Source organism: Clarias gariepinus, chromosome 18 (assembly GCF_024256425.1).
Source record: "Clarias gariepinus isolate MV-2021 ecotype Netherlands chromosome 18, CGAR_prim_01v2, whole genome shotgun sequence".
NCBI classification, from domain to species: Eukaryota; Metazoa; Chordata; class Actinopteri; order Siluriformes; family Clariidae; genus Clarias; species Clarias gariepinus.
The window spans coordinates 29,982,219-30,000,619 of record NC_071117.1 but is presented as its reverse complement, the minus strand read 5'-3'; the positions used below and the strand labels follow the sequence as shown (position 1 = coordinate 30,000,619).

Sequence of the window (18,401 nt, the reverse complement as noted above, 5' to 3'; positions counted from 1 at the left end):
AATGTCAGGCTGAGAGGCAAACCGAAGTGGATCCATTGGGCTCACCAGAGGTCAGAGATGAGTAAGCTCCACCCCAGTTAAGTAAATCAGAATCAAAACAATTCCCACAATCATAGATTACAGAAATCACTGGCAGGCCATTATGAGGCCACTGATTGGTTAGTGTTGATTGACAGTTACTTGGGCAATGGATTCCGCCCACTTGGTTTTTGGGTTGCGGGAAACTTATGGCATCTTTTTCAAGCATCTCAAATAGGTGTACTCGTTAAGGTAAAGTCATCTAGCTAGATAATTAACCTACTGAGCAAAATAATTGTATATTTTAAATTAATTTAACTCATGTGTTTGGTTTGTGTTTCATGTCAATAACAATGTCGTTTGCTCCTAGATTTTTGGCACATCCTTTAGCCTTATTGTATTCAGTATATGTACAGTATGCCCATGATTAATTGTGTAGACTACTTGTGTAGAATACTATAATAACAAGTTAAATATTTAGGGGTACACAGGGCACGAGGCAGTGTACATCCTGGACAGGGCACAAATTCATTTAATTCTGGACACACTTGAACACACACAATAACACACTCATTCATACATTACAGGCAATTGGGATCACAAATAAGACTAATGTGCATGTTTTTGATTGTGTGAGGAAACCTGAGTCTCCAGGGGAAACTCACCAAACACAGGAAGAACATGCAAACCACACACACACACACACACACACACACACACACACACACACACACACACACCTGACCAAATGCAGGACTTGCACTATGCCACTGAGGCAAAAAAAATTTTTTGTTTTCATTTTAATTTCCTTTCTTAAGCACTGAGGCGGTTCACACAGAGATGGTGCTCGTCATCATCATCACCATGTACAGACACTGCAGGCCCTACACCATGCTCCCTATTGCCTGCTCCATTTGCAGGAAATATTGGTAAAGTTCCATCGATAAACTTGAAGAGGTAAGAAGAACATGAAGTTCATTATGTTGTTCTCTATTATTACGGTAATGATGAGGTTGCTGAATTTTCTGATTAGAAAAAATGGGCTTTTTAATCCTAAAGCTCACCCTAGTGGAGAAGTGAAATACATATTTTAATCCTTTCTGTAATTTATTTACATATAGATAAACAGAATAACTTTTGAACTCATACGATATAGTTTTATTAAAATCTTAACATTGACCAATTTGTCAAAACAAAATAATAACAATTTTACAGAACTAACAGCTTTTTATAACGTTTCTAATGAGCCACCTCGGCTCAGGTGAACTTCATCATCACCTGACCGAGGTGCCTTCTGGGAAACTGGGTCTTCTAACAAAACTACAAACAAAAAACAAACATAGCCACAGTGCCCTCTAGGGGCAGTCCCTTACAACAAGTGGGGTTTGAAAGTTCGCTCAGCCTCTTAAGTGGGGAATGACAGAAAATGTTTGAGAACCACTGCCATCATGACACCATGAAAAAAAATTACTTGAGATTTTTGCAAATTTATTAAAAAATAATAATAATTGAGTAAGCACATTCAATTTAATTCAATTTTATTTATATAGCGCTCTTAACAATGGTCATTGTCTCAAAGCAGCTTCACAAAAATTGAAGAATTATTTTTTTTGTACAGTACATTAGTATTCACAGCGTTTGCAAAATTTATCTCAGGCCAATCCTGTTTCCCCTGATCATCCTGTTTCCCCTGATCATCCTTGAGATGTTTCTGCAGATTAATTGGAGTCCACTTGTGGTAAATTCAGTTGATTGGACATGATTTGAAACGATACACACACCTGTCTATATAAGGTCTCACAGTCAAAAGTTCATGTCAGAGCACAAACCCAGCATAAAGTCAAAGGAATTGTCTGTAGACCTCCGAGACAGGATTGTCTCCAGGCACAGATCTGGAGAAGGTTACAGAAAGATTTCTGCTGCTTGGAAGGTCCCAATGAGCACAGTGGCCTCCATCATCCGTAGGTGGAAGAAGTTCAAAACCACCAGGACTCTTCCTAGAGCTGGCCGGCCATCTAAACTGAGTGATCGGGGGAGAAGGGCCTTAGTCTTGGATGTAGCATTAAAGCATACATTTATAAGCATTTCATTTAATATCATACTGTGTATGTGACGAACAAATTTTTAATTTGAAAAATTTGATTTGATTTTGAAACACATCTGGTGAAGCCAGTAACTATTCATTAAAAAGATGCAGCTCTTTGAAAGATGCATTCTTTAATAAATTAACTACCTGTATGGAGGGAGTGGGGGAGCAGGGGGCGTGCTGATGATCAAGACAGAAGGTACAGAGATCAGTTAGATCATTGCTTTGGGGATGGTTTCCAGAAGGCTTACGGTCACATCCAGGAGCTAAAAAAAAACATTTCTAGAATCTTGACACGAACTGTGGTCCCCTGTCAGATACAATGTCCTCCGGGATCAACACAAAAAGCACACACGCTACATACTAACACAACCAGAATCATGATGTAGCACATTTCTCGCATATTCCACATTTCTTATTTGCAAACTGTTCATTTGCACATGAAGAGCATCTTGCACTTTAAGCAATGGACAATCACACTGCTGCTGACACACATCTCATATCATTTTATACTCCCTGTTTCAGATCATACTTTGGCTGTCATTTTTACATTTGTATTTTTTTTTTTTTTTTTTTTTAAATAAATTTTAAGTAACATGAAACGAACCACCTTTAAAGGGTTTCAGTTTAATAAAAACATTTTCAATAATAGATAAGAAATATAACACAGAAAGTAAGTAAGAAAGTAAGAAGATTTTAGTCATGTTTATGATGTGCCACGTCATCTGATTTGGTTTCTGTATTTATGTTTAGAAGTAGGTTTTATCTAGCGAAAGTTTTGTCTATAATGTTGTTATGAAAATGAATGCCTTGTTGAATTTTATGCTTGTCCTGACTGAATATCTTTTCATTTCTATTTTGGTTTTGTATGTTTGATGATGTATGTTTAAGCCTGCACTTAGATTATTGTCTACTCTTATTCCTGCCTATATAAAGCAACCATTGTATGTTTTATGACATGAATACTGTTCAGTTCAATGTACATTTTTATCATCTGATGTATTAAACTTAACACAGCAATTCTCCTAATGCTTTGGTACTTTACATCTGAACATTTGTGTTCCTGTTCCATTGCAAGGTAACCTTCTTTTAAATTAGATTCAACACCTCAAATCAACGCTGAAAAGATTTTATTAGGGACTCATTTCTTCAGGACAGGATATGACTAAAAGCGGCTCAGACACAGTGAACTGAATTTACTGCTGCTGTTGCCAAGTACATAAGTAAAAACAGCAGCAACAAAAATCAACAGTAATACTGAACAAAAGATCAAGATCAAGCATGGTTATGGTTAAGTGAAACTAATATTGCAGAAGTCCGTCTGACAGCATTTTACTTTGTACATAGGATTTTGCTTAAGCTTGAGACACTCTGACATAGAAATGCACCGCTTCATCTCTGAGGCAGTAAAACCTAAAAAGAAAAAAAAGATTTAGCTGTCAGCGCAAGTCCTTATGCACATCCTGATGTAATTAACATGCTCTGTCTGATAATTAGATAAATATACAATTTAATTAGAATACAATACTTGCAAGATTATTTTACAGAAATTAATATCAGTATTATCAGTCATACATTTATACATATGCTAATTTTCCATAAATTGTGCAAGATAAATTCCTGATTGATATTAATAGTCTCAGATGTGCGGTGATAAACAAACATGAAAGGAGACACACACCAGGATGATGATTTGGCAGAAAATAGACACAGGCATTTTGCTTTTTGCAGTTTTCAGGACTGGGCAGACACATTTCATCATCAGGTGGGAAACATCTTACACATTTTAGAGCAGAACCTGTAACAGAATGAAGACCAAAAGCCACAGTAAACTTTCTGCAAACATATTTCTAATTAAAGCCATTTCCAAAATAATTTATCCATTAATTTATTTATATTTTTACTTTTTGTAATATGACTGTATTATACTCTGCTTTTCTCTTACTTGATATCAGCATCGCTGATCATATTCCAACTTTTTTTTTATTTAAAGTCAGTAGGAATGGATTAAACTTCAGTTAAAAGATTTGTATTTGTGCTTTTACAATTCACTGGCTTTACGCACCAGTATCTGTGTACATCTAGGCATTTTCTGTATATTTTATGTACACATACTGTACAGGTCATTGATTAACTCTGAGGCTGAAGAAACATTATGTGTGATTTTGATTTACACTGTTATCTATCTCCAAATAACTTATTTTGTTTAATTATTGTAGTGGGCCTCATCATGTAAATGTACATTACACATTTGAAGAAGATTTTTTAAAAATTTGATCTGAAGTCCAGTGTACACTCACCACTCATCAGCATTAAGGCAAAAAACCAGAGTTAGAAAAAGAATCTTCATTCTGTAGCATAAGGAGCGATTTTGTTTCATTGGTTGAAGAAATGCCCTAAAACAACCAAAAGCAAAAATTCTTAAGCATGCAATAAGCACAATATTCTGCAGGAGTTTACCTTCAATGTTGAAGAAAGAGAATGGAGTCCGTGAGCTTCACCTGTGTATCAGTTCTGATCCCACTACTTTATCGTTCTTCCTTCAAATTCATCTGGTGTGTGAATTCCACCCCTCCTGGTTTTCACAGTCACTACAGACTTTCACACATCAATCAACTAAAGGATACATGGTTTTACACTAAAGTACAAAACAAATCACACTGTTACTCATGTGGTTTCTTGCAGTCTGCAACACAATGATATTCTACTTTTCTACAAGAATCACTCCACTTTTTCAAAGTATAGCGATTGACTGACTACTGTGAAAATGAAAAAACAACTGTAATGAATGAGTTAAAAAAAAGAACAAACTGATCACATGTAGCCAAAATAAGAAATAAAATTAAACAAATAGGCAACAGTGATTACAACTTCAAAAGAACCTGCACTAACAGACAAAATTAGTCTGCAGTAAAAAAAATGTATCATGCCATATTACAAGGTACTCTGAGCAGTTTGACTTCACGTAGAATACCCCCCCCCCCCCCAAACCAAAATAGTTACTCAAAATACGTATTTGCAAGCCAAGTCAAATAATAAGTAGGTAAAGTACAACGAGAATCCAGGTCACAAAGTGAATTCCACGAAAATCAGCATATCAAAGCTAGACGGCTTGAAAATTATCAGCAAAATTATCCTTATTGCAAGGCAAGTTCTATAGATACAATTTTTGCAAGCCAAATCAATTAATTAGAGAATTTGTTTGAACATTTTATTTATTTCTTCCTAGAGGGAATGTGGAGTAAAGGTGTGAGATTGCTTTTATTAATTAGATTTCAATAGCACATTCATAAGTGCATTTTAAAAACTTTAAAACACTCTCTGTTAAATTTTGGAATTAACTAAAATTAATGTATTACCATGATGTGTGTGGTAAGAAGGTGTAAGATTGGGTTAATTACAGTAAGTAGATTTCAATTGCACACTCAAGCATGTATTAAAAATGCAACGTGTCATCTTTTGAATTTTGGAATAAACTAATGACTTTTTACATTTTTTTTTTTTACCAGCGCTATCTGTGGTAATGAAAGTACACTATTTTTGTTTATTTAATAAACGTGTTTTCCATTTATATTTCTATGTTCTAAATTTCCAAGTAACCTAAGCTTTGTTTCAATCACCAAAATGTTACCTCAAGCTCAGCCAAATAGACCTGTGAAAACCCCATTTAAATTTGTTCAGTAGTTTTTATATGATGCGTGCATAAACAAACAAACTGACAAAAATTCCAAAACCATCTTAGTGTTCTATTACTCATCTTACATCCTTCCCCACAAATAATTTTTTCATGTACAGACATGCCAATAGTTTTATTATATGCTTAGATAGATGGTAAGTAAAGAAGTGAGAAAGACTTTGCTCAAACCTTCAGCTTTTTAAATTGTTAAATTATTATGAATGTCAATCCATGATAAATGACAAAAGTAACACATAAAAAAATTAATTAACAAAGATTATTTATTTCAATTTAGGTCAACTTCATTTACATGGTGATTTTAACAGTGGACATTACTGCAATGCAGTTTTCCAATAAAAATTGTGGATATGTATTAGAAAAAAAATGAAGGTAAAAAAGATCAATTATATAATATATCCATTTATCCCTGATGAACAAGCCTCGGGTGATGGTAGCAAAAAAAAAAAAAAAAACTCCCTAAGTTGAAAAAAAGAAGAAACTCTGAGAGTAAAATATAAAACAGTATTAATTTAGACTGATACTGATACCAGATAGTGTGCTTTAAAAAATCCCTGCTATACTCTACGTGCTGTAAGGTTATACGTAAAATTTTTTTACAATAATATGGAGGATTAGACACAAATCTGGTAATGGCAAAATCATTTTTAGTTTTCGAAGTAACAAGTGACTGCAATCATAAGCCAATTAGCCAATTGCAGTTATCGAACCAATAATTAAGAAACCTGACCTCGACCCCTGTCAGCTGTCCAATTACAGGCCGATATCAAACCTCCCCTTTATCTCTAAGATTCTGGAAAAGATAGTAGCTGAGCAGCTATGCTCATATCTACATAGAAATGGCATACATGAACTGTATCAGTCAGGATTTAGGCCTCATCACAGTACAGAGACAGCACTCGTTAAAGTAGTAAATGACATCATATTGGCCTCTGATCAGGGTTGTGTAACTATGCTTGTATTACTCGACCTCAGTGCAGCTTTTGACACCATTGATCACGCTATTCTTCTTCACAGATTAGAAAATGTAGTAGGAATTAAGCGTACAGCCCTCTCCTGGATCAGATCCTATTTGACCGATCGTTATCAGTATGTAGACTTAAATGGTGATTATTCTGAATGTTCTCTAGTGGAGTTTGGCGTTCCGCAGGGTGCAGTTTTAGGTCCACTGCTTTTTTCCCTTTATATGCTTCCTCTAGGCAACATAATCCGTAAGCATGGTATTAGTTTTCATTGTTATGCTGACGACACACAGTTATATGTCTCAGCAAAACCTGATGAGAAAAAACAGCTTACTAAAATTGAGCAATGTGTGCAGGACATAAGAAATTGGATGTTAATTAACTTCCTTCTGCTAAATCCGGATAAGACAGAAGTTCTAGTCATAGGACCGCATACAGCTAGGAGTAAAATTTTAGATCACACCGTAACTTTAGATGGCCTTTCTGTTCCATCAAGTGCAACAGTGAAAGACCTTGGTGTGATTATAGATTCCAGCCTTTCATTTGAAGCTCATGTAGATAATATTACCAGGATAGCATTCTTTCACCTCAGAAATATTGCCTAGATAAGAAATATATTGCAGGCTGCTTGTCAGTACCGCGTATTATGAAAAATACAGCTGGGGGTGGAGCTTTTTCTTACAAAGCCCCAAAATTATGGAATAGTCTTCCAAATAGTGTTCGGGACTCAGACACAGTCTCAGTGTTTAAGTCCAGGCTAAAAACCTATTTATTTAGCCAATCATTTTTATAAATAGATTTGCCTTAGGTAAAGGAGCAGATCTGGGGGACTCATGGACGTAGAGTATTATGGTGAACTGGTATGTTTAGATGCTGTCTTCCTCACTCTCATTGATCACTCAGGTTTGCTGATGGTGAGGTGATTGTTTGCTTTACATCTCAGGAAGCCCTCATGTTTGTGTTACCTTCTGGGTCTCCCTTTTAGTTATGATGTCATAGTTAATCCTGCCGGAGTCTCTGCTTGCACTCTACAGTTACTATACATTCACATTATACATTGTGTGACTGTGACCATACCTAACTGCCATATCTTCTCTTCTTCTCTTTCTCCCCCTCTTTCTCTTTCCTCTCTCCTCCTGTCTCCCCCTTTCATTCTTTCTCTCTCTCTGTCGAGCTACACATTTCGTTCCTGAGCTGCCAGTGATCCAGACTCCCTCTGCCCTCCGGACCTGTCTGACCCATCCTGGTGCCCCGCTTCTGGCTGAAGATCTCGTCACATGGATGCCCCGTGTGTCTCTCTGGGATGCGTCTGGTGTCTGGGGATGATTCTCTTTACCTAGAAGTTGGTTCTAGCCTCGACTGGTGTTGGCAACTGTTTCTCTGGGGACTTGACAGTTCGATAGTTCAGGACTGGAACTTTTTACAAGTCTACCTGGGTCTTGAATAACTACCTGGACTCCATATTAACATCAATTAACATCAGCTATTATAGCTAAACTGCCTCCCACCCTACACACTGTATAAATGCAGATCATTTACTGCTTTCTGTTTCACCCAGATGAGGATGGGTTCCCTGTTGAGTCTGGTTCCTCTCAAGATTTCTTCCTATTACCATCTCAGGGAGTTTTTCCTTGCCATTGTCGCCCTCGGCTTGCTCACCAGGGACAAACTGACCATTTTGATTCATACACAATTACATTTCATACAAACTTAAATAATTCTTTTGATTGTGTAAAGCTGCTTTGCGGCAATGACAATTGCTAAAAGCGCTATACAAATAAAATTTAATTGAATTAAATAAGCCATTACAGAAAAAAAAATGCTGGCCACTTCCCAATCCAAGATCATCTTCATGGTCATCAAGTGGAACTGGCTTCAGTGACCACATGTATACTGATCAGACACTATGTGGTCATTCTCGACTAACCTAAAGGCCTCCATGTGTCAAGAACTCTAACCAGAAGGGGGCAAAAGAATGTGTTAGTTATGGTAAAAGAAGTCAGGATTGCTGGCAACTCAGGAGTGCCATGTGAAGCTTAAAAGAGAGAGTGAGAGAGAAAGAGAGAGAGAGCGAGAGAGAGAACCATTAGGTTTATTGTTGGGTAGATCAAGATGGCGGCGCGCACACATTGTGAGGCTCAGCATCTCTCCAGATTTGCTGTATTTGTGCTTATTTACACATTATTCTCCTGCATGCTCGCACAATTCAGCTGTGCAAGTATAAGTTACAACAGACAGCCAATTTTGGACATCAATAACATCTGCACAAACTCTGTTTCAGACATCATTTTCACCTTTGACCAGATACCACCAAAGCTTCTAAGGAAACCGCAACATAGCGCTCCATTCTGCCCTGACTCACATAGCATTATTAAGTTTGCAGATGACACCACGGTGGTGGGCCTGATCAGAGGTAACGACAAGACGGCTTACAGGGAAGAAATCAAGCATTTGGTATCATGGTGTGAAGACAACAATCTGGAACTAAAAACCAAGAAGAGGAAAAAGATCATTGTAAATGTCCGACGAGCTGGCAAACACACTTATGATCCTATTTACATCAAGGAAGCTGCTGTTAAGTGTGTAACCAGCTTCAAGTTCCTTGGAGTCCATATCTCCCAGGACCTCACCTGGTCCATGAACTCTTCTTTCCTAATCAGGAAGGCAGATCAGCGTCTGTTTTTAAGACTTAAAAAGTTTCAACTGTGTTCCGGGATACTAGAGAACTTTTACCTCTGTGCCATTGAGAGCATTCTTACAGGGGGGTGAAAACCACTCAAGACTTAAAAATACCCTTTTTTTCCTGTCACTGTAACCGCACTTAACAGCTGATCATGGACTGTTAGCTAACACATCACTTTCTGTTTATATTGCCCTGCTTAATTTTTTTAATGCTATGCATCTTTGCACCATAAGTTATTATGCTCATCATTGTACCCATATATATGCATATGTACTGTATATTCCACCCATATTTATTCTGTATATACTGTACAAATAAGAACTTACACATGAACATGTGCATATCCTGTCACTGTTAGCCATGTAATCTTCCAGACATGCTAATCCACTGCAATGTTTGCACAATTCTGCATTAGACTGTACCATACTGTACACCATTATATTCCACATCTTTGCCAAATACACCTTCTGTTTACTATAGCACATTCACTGCACAATGTTGCACAGCTGTACATTATATCACTACAGTATATATACCATAAATACCAAATGCATCTTTTGTTTGTATAATCATCTTGTATTAATTTATTGTAAATAGGCCACTTACAGTCTTATGCAAAAGTTTAAGCACCCCCTGATAATTAATGGATTTTGGTGATTTTTTTTTATTGAAAAGATGTTAATTTAGTCTCCTTTGGAAATGGACAAAAAACACAATATGTGCAGCAAACATTGATGCATAGTTACTTCTTATGCCATAAATTGAACAAAAATAAAAACATTATTATGGCACTGTGCAAAAGTTTGGGCACCCTAAGAGTTCCACCTTCTCAGATTCTTTTTACAAAGTTTCAGACCATAATCAACTCATTAGATCTGGTGCATGGCAACAGCTGTCATTAGTAAATGCCAATTTCAAAGCTTTACAAATACTTTGACTATACTTTTAAACCTTGTGCACACACTTGTGGACACTTAACAACCATAGGTTCCTCTAAGCATGTCACGAACTAACTGGGATGATCAGAAGACTTAGCACTTAGCAGTAAGCCCATTGTAGCGTGGATGATAAACGCGGAAGTAAGCGAGTAGGCAGGATAACCACGCGATTTTTTCTAAGGACTCTCACACAAGGGGAGCAAGGGAAAAACACAAATTTAACCCGGGTCCTATAAACACACACTCGAATCAAAAAGCAGACCCAAGAAAATAAGTACTCACGATTTGGCAGACGGACAATCTGGACCGACATGGGCGAAACTTAATGACTGAGAGAGTGTGAAGCGCCATCTTGTCTCCTTTTATGCTTCCTGTTTCGCGACCGTACTACTTCCGGGTCATAGTGCCGGTCGCGGAACAGGTGTGTGTGACAAAGCAGCTGTGTAAGGCTCAGAAAATGAAGGTTATTGATGCCCACAATGCAGGAGAAGGCTAGTTTTCACATTGAGAAATGTAATTATGAGATCTGGAACACCAAGGAAACTCTCGGAGAGAACTGCTTGTATGCTGGTTAGAAAGACAAATCAAAGCCCCCATTTGACTGCAAAAAAAACCTGCAGGAAGATTTAGCATACTCAGAATGGTGCTACTCTGAGCAAAGTGAATGCACCGTTGCATCGTTCCACTGTGTACCGTTCCACTGTGCAACGATGCTTGCACAAACAAGACCTTTATGGCATGGAAGAGTCACCAGAAGAAAACCTTACCTGCGTCCCCATCATAAAATCCAACATCAGAAATATGTACATCTACAGACGCCTGCTGCATTTTGGAAACAAGTACTGTGGACTGATGAAGTTAAAATAAAACTCTTTGGCCACAATCAGCCAAGGTATGTTTGGAGAAAAAAAGAAACAGCATTTCATGAAAAGAACACCTTGCCAACTATTAAGCATATGTGGGGGAGGGGGGGTCCTTGGTGTTGTGTTGCAGGCAGCAGCACAGGAAACATTACACGGAGGGAAGAATTGATTCCATTAAATACCAGCAAATTCTGGAAGCAAACATCATACCATCTGTACTGCTCCGCACTCTCTTCAACCCTGCACACCTACCAGCTCTTCAGCACTAAGGCCAGTGGAAAAGAGGCAGTGCACTGTAACCATTCACAGCTGGCTTTTCATTTTTATTCACCATCCTGGAATACTCCAGCGGCTATAAAAGGAGAGCGGAATTCCAGTTCAGTGAGTGAAAAGCATGAGAATAGAGACACATCTACTAACGTTAGTTTTTGTCCTTGTTTCTCTCTCTCTCTATCTCTCTCTCTCTCTCTATCTCTCTCTCTCTCTGCAGACTCCAAGGGCCCGGCTGAAGCCCAGAGTAAAAACCCATCAGAGGATTACTCGCCGCTGCCACACCATCCATCGGACAGGTTTGCTCGTCACCTCCAATCCAGTGCCCCGCTACTGCCCGGTGTGGGAATACAGCGACACCTCCCCGCTCTGAAAGGATACGTCCGATTCACCTCTCTCCTGCACCGTCCTTACACTTTTCCCCTCCTCACGTTCCTGGTTGCCAAAAAAAATTTAATGTCACCACTGTGAACAATGCCATTACTGTGGCACTACGGTTTTGTGCGGTGGCCGTAAGTACGATTCATCATGATTCACCACGAGTTTTGGCACTGTGATTACAGTATGTACCCAATTGGAATGGTTATTACTGCCGTGTTAAAACGACAGCGGCCAAAATAAATCAGTTTCAAAGTTCAAAGTCATTCGTAAAATGGCTCCCAGGTGGTGCAAAGTGACATTTTCACTTGCCACAGGTTTAAAATACTGTACAATTTAGTCATAAAAATGTTGTATCAAAGAAATACAATAGTAATGGTAATTTCCACATGAGTACTTTACACAACAAACATGAAAAATCTGAACCAGAGCTATTGATATTTACTGTGCAATAATAAGTCAAACAAAAAAACATTGGTTAAATGTTGTTTAGATCAAGTTCACTAGCTGACAATTTAATATGTACAAAGTATAAACTGTTATATAGCGTATCTCTGTATCTGTTTATTGTTATTTAAGTTCTGGATTATTTTAGGTACTTTAAACACATTGTTGGGTTGCTCATGTTGGGTTGCTACATGAGATGTAGTTTACAAATGAACGCCTGGTTGGGTTATTTTGACCCAACAACTTTCATTATTCTTTTGTTTCTGCAAATGGCAGCCCGCAAAATGTTCGAAATATTACTGTTATTGTGTCACAGGTGTAGTTTTAAAAGTTGTTTAGGCAGGAATGCGTGTGTATACAGCTCAAAACCTCCATCAGTTATTAAAGATAGCATCTATTTAGAAAACATGCCCAGCGATTTCGTAGCTTCAGGAAAATGTCCCGGCGCTCTGCGCATAACACCGGGCCAACTCATGTCGGAAAGAATTTATAAATGTTTTCTAAACATGGGCTATTGTTTTTTTACTTGTTAGTTATATTTGTTAGTTTAATTTAAATGAGGTTTGAGCTCGGGACTTCGACTCAGCATCGTGATCCCCCTCTTTAATTCCCTATGCAGTCAAATCAGCGCTCAGCCGCATGCACAAAGTTTTCCAGAGTGCACAGGCAGAAGTAAACTAATGATTATGAATATGTCTGGCAAAACAACAAGACGACTGACTTTGTTGTTTAGATCAAGCCGTGGGCTCACTGCCGGATTATGGTGACTTGCCGCTGAGGAGGAAAATGCCACAAGGAGCGTCACTGCTGTCCTTGCGGGCCCATGCTGCCACTCTGTCCACTGCTCACCACTCACCAGCCCGTGCCCACATGCCAACCAGACCTGCACATCCCCATTCCTTTCTTTCCATCCTTCCTCCTTTAACCCTTTCCTTTCCATTTTTTTCCGTAAGACCTCGCCTCGAGTCCATGCTTCATTGTGCCGCCCGTTAGGGTCGAACCCATTACACGGCCCAAATGTAATCAACAATATTTTAAAAAGTTTTATTGTTCTTGTTTTAATGCTATCTTGAAGTAAATGAAACAGTAATAGCTAAAAAAGTAAAATAAATAGTTTAATGGTTTAAATAGTTAAAATGAATAGTTATAATATTACCAAGGGGAATGTTTGATGTCATGTGGCATTATAAGATTTGTATTGAAAACTTCTAACTAAAAAGTGGCAGCTGGCACTCCTAAAAATAGATGCAAGATTATTTTTTATAGTCTAAATAAAAATGCTTTTCTAAAAGTGGGCTTTTGTTTACTTCCTCCTCTATAATTTCCTACGTAGTCTAATCAGCGCTCAACCGCACGCATAAAGTTTTTCAGAGCGCGGAGGAATTTTGTTGTACTAAATAATATTTATGCAGTATAATCAGGGCTTCTTATTCCTATTAATCTTAGGTTGTTGTTCTTTTAGTGTCACTGTGTGTGCTTTACAATGTCAGACAACATTCCAATGCAAATTATTCACCCTCCCCAGATGTGAATCAGCTGTTCTCACCTACAGTATACGTTTAGATAAACTGAAATGCAGCTCTCCACACTTTAAGACCCTCTTAGATCTGAGGCTCTACTGAAGACCTGCAGTGATTAAGGCCTCTTTTTAAATTTGTGTAAATTTAATCTTATGGATTCTAGATTCTAAAGTTAACATTGTTATTGTTTGGTATTTTTATTTTCAAAAATTAAAAAACGGGGGATGGGACTAAGAAACACGCATCTCGGTTTATTAATCCTCGTGCCTGGTTTAGGTTTAGCATTCAGTGCGCACCGTTTGTACATTTACTGTTATATTACAACTATATTATAACACTTTATTTGGGGTAAAGTGACTGATGTTCTTAACTTTTTTTAAGCAGAGCCTCTGTTTCACTGAATAATCCACGACTTTTCATAAGTAAGACCGCTTGACACCCCTCACACACACACACACACACACAGCAGACCAAATTGTCGTTAGCACGTCCCTCCCCCAAACAGAGCAGCAAGGAGCATTTATTTACGTCTGAACTCAGTCGTTTACATAAGTCACTGATCAATAGCTCATGATATCAATTTATTTATACAGATGTACCTGTTTTACATGGAAATTTACAGGCTTGTTACTGAATGATTTACTCTGACAGAGCCATAAGAACAGTGGCAGCTGGAACACCTAAAACAGATGCAGGATCCTCTTTAATTTCCTACGTGGTCTAATCAGCACTCAACCGCATGCATACATTTTTCCAGACCGCGCCGGCTGAAGTAGACTAATGATTTTGAATGCATCTGGAAAAACAACAAGCAGACTGACTCTGATCATTTTCATAAGTCATTGATAAATTAGTAACTTCTTTGGTTCCGGCTGTGATGGTGATCATGTCATCTCGTCATCTCCGCACCAGTAGACTCGCCTACAATTCACTTTTCGAATTACAGATTACATTGTCTAAAATTAGATGTCTAAAACTGTTTTTCATTAGTTTATATAAAAGCAGACGCTTTCTGTAAGTATATATTTTTCATTTCTGTGAGGCGAGTATACACGGAGTATCGGTTCATTTTCTGAAACGCTCAAGTTCACCGAAAACAATACAGAATAGCTCACTCTGTTTACTTTCATTATTTTACAAAATCGTAAAGTTTTTTCATCATTGTGTGTGTGCTTGAATAAAAGTAGAGTCTTATAAAGGCTATGTAGCTTATATAGTTTTATTATATCATTTTTGAACATTAATCTGGCAAACCTTTTCTGATACACACCCAGAGTCAGTTTTCTGGCTATACGCTAGTGTTATACATGATTTAACCTAAAGACTAGATATAAGGGTATACATTTACTTTGCCTAAATTTGATGCAAATAAGAAACGCTTATATTTAATTTAAATTCTAAATCTGTACTGTAATTTTAGGACTGTGATTGTTAATTTGTTGAATGTTCTACTTGTATTTCTTAAGGTTTTCCCAGGAGTGGTACAGCGCAATGGGGGTCATTATTTATTAAAGAAAATTATGATGAACAGCCTACTGCTTTCATTCTTATAAAATCAAAAGGCTCACTGTGTTAATGTTAATTTCGCTTAAATTCAACCCAAAAATATTTAATTTAATTTATATTCTGTGTTCTGTGATTATGAATTCGTTTAACTACAATGTTTTACTTGATTTTATCCGCTACTACGTGCAGCTCTAAAGGAGCTGCGGCTCATTAATCCTGGAGAGAATAAACTGATGCCCGAGGCGTCAGTCTATAGTTATATAGCGCCACCCAGCGGTAAAAACCAGCAAAGACATAAACCCAAATGCTGCCGCCGAGCGCCGCAACAGTAAAACCAACATTCCGATTGGGTACCTACTGTAGGTTTTCATCTTTCCGCGCATCGGTCCTCGTATAGTCAAATAGCATTGATGAGATAGGGGTATAACAGCAGGAATACCAGAGGGGGCCAGGTTATTGGGAGTGTGGCTTGTAGGACGACTTTCACACACACGCTAAGGGATTGGGAATGACTGCTGTGTGGATCACAAATTACCTAAATTGTCTAAATAATAGATTACATTTTTAAAAATGTAACTAATTTTTAACTGCAAATTTCTATGTTTCTGTTTAGTGATTAATTCTTATGGAGGCACTAGACTAGAGCTCCCATTGGCTGATGCAGTCATATCCACCATCACATGCCTTTTTTCACATCACTGCATTTGCAGGATGCTCCTGGTTCATGAACACTTTCTTAAATGTTATATTCTTCATTATATCTAGGTCACGTCCCTAAACCTTTGAAGCTGGCAGTTATTAAGCCGCTTCTTAAAAAATCTAATTTGGACGTGAATCAAATAACAAATTATAGACCGATTTATACATCTCAACAAAACCAGATGAAATACCCAAGTTGTCTAGATTAACAGAGTGTGTCCAGGACATAAAAGATTGGATGACCAATAACTTTCTTTTACTAAATTCAGATAAGACAGAGATATTACTCATCGGCCCAAAAACCAGCACACAACAGCTTTCACAATTCAGCCTGCGTTTAGAAGGATGTACTGTTACTACCAGCTCAACAGTAAAAGACCTGGGCGTAATATTAGACAGTAACTTGTCTTTTGAAAATCATATTTCCAATATCACAAAAACAGCCTTTTTCCATCTTAGAAATATTGCCAAACTTAGGAGTATCCTATCCGTATCTGATGCAGAAAAGCTAGTTCATGCATTCATGACCTCCAGACTGGACTATTGTAATGCATTACTAGGTGGTTGTCCTGCATCCTCAATAAACAAGCTACAGTTAGTCCAAAATGCAGCCGCCAGGGTTCTCACTAGATCCAGAAAATATGATCATATAACCCCAATATTATCATCCCTGCACTGGCTACCTGTTCAGTTTAGAATTAATTACAAAATAGTACTACTTACATACAAGGCTTTAAATGGTTTAGCTCCCAAATACCTAACCAGTCTTTTGATACGCTATAATCCACCACGTCCCTTAAGATCACAAAACTCCGGACTTCTGGTAATTCCCAGAATTTTAAAATCTACAAAAGGGGGCAGGGCATTTTCATATTTGACTCCAAAGCTTTGGAATAGCCTTCCAGACAGTGTTCGGGGCTCAGACACAGTTTCCCAATTCAAAAGTAGACTCAAGACGCATCTCTTTAATCTGGCATACGCGTAACTCATCCCATAACCTCATACTCCAGTACACCTATCCTGAATGGCAACTACGCTAATTCTCTCCATCTTTTCTGTATTTCTCTACCCATCCCGAGGCATCTGGAGATTGTGCCAGCTTTAGTAGACAAAGGCCAACCCTGCGAGGTTTCTAAGGCATCTTGAGAAGGACCTGCTTCAGCTAGATTCTGCTTTATGATGGCTGGAGCTACCATCCTGCTCCTGTGCTTCCAGTGATCCTGACCCCATCTGCCCTCTGCACCTACTGCTGAACTGAATCTACACAACTTCTGATATATTGAACTTTCACCTGCACAACACACTTGATGTTATTTCTATCTGTTATCACCCAGATGAGGATGGGTTCCCTGTTGAGTCTGGTTCCTCTCAAGGTTTCTTCCTATTGCCATCTCAGGGAGTTTTTCCTTGCCACCGAAGCCGTCACCCTTGGCTTACTCATCAGAGACATTTCATTCATCATTCATTCATTTCATTATTATCTAGACACATTTTTGTCACACATACACACTTCCAAATATTTTCTTTTCTTTTCTTTTCTAGAAAAAAAAAAAAAAATTCTTTAATTTTTTTTTTTGTGAAGCTGCTTTGAGACAATGACCATTGTTAAAAGCGCTATATAAATAAAATTGAATTGAATTGAATTATGTGTATCTCCCATTTAGTATAGTGTGGTTTCTGTTTTTGTTTTGTTTGCTTGATGATTGTTGCCAAACCTTGAAATCTGTGGCACAGCATGGGTTTGCTTCCTACCTAGAAGATTGAATGAGGTGACATGGACGGGATCCACAACTGCCCCACATTCTCTCCTTTTCTCCTTTAGATGCTCAAGTTTCCACCCTCATCTGACATATCTGGCAGACATCTCATCCTGGATGGCAGCTCATTAGCTGAAGCTAAACCCTAAAATTCAACCCTTCATCCCCTGGTCAAGGCCTTGTGATCTCCATGAATGGTGCCTCTGTCCACTGTTCATTTTCTGCAGCTGATCAAAAATGGCACATAGGTGATGGAACCTTTCCAACAATGTTTGACGATGGTACTTAGTTAGTAACCTAGTTACCCAGTGTAAGGATCTATTAAATGATGGAAACTTCAAAGCACTTTTGTAAGTCACTCTGGACAAATGCTAAATGTAAATCAAAATGTTGCTAGAACATGCACTTGCATTCTTAAAGTGTCTCCTTTTTGTTTTATGCCTTAACTATTGCTAAGGACAATCCCACAAACTAAATATAAAAAAAAAATCAAATACCATGGTACATCTGCATTTGTGTGACTGTTTTACTGCATGGTAAATCACAACATAAAATACATTAAAAACTTACATTGATGCTG

General features: G+C 37.9%; 1 long non-coding RNA gene across 1 annotated transcript; it reads right to left on the bottom strand.

The window, feature by feature from the left end:
- Window positions 1–3,217: 3,217 nt before the first annotated feature.
- On the bottom strand, window positions 3,218–3,897 carry LOC128506222 (uncharacterized). Its single transcript, XR_008355696.1, has 2 exons — window positions 3,786–3,897; window positions 3,218–3,517 (listed from the first exon to the last, which is right to left on the bottom strand). It is a non-coding gene; the product is annotated as an uncharacterized LOC128506222 (long non-coding RNA).
- Between the last annotated feature and the right edge of the window lie 14,504 nt (window positions 3,898–18,401).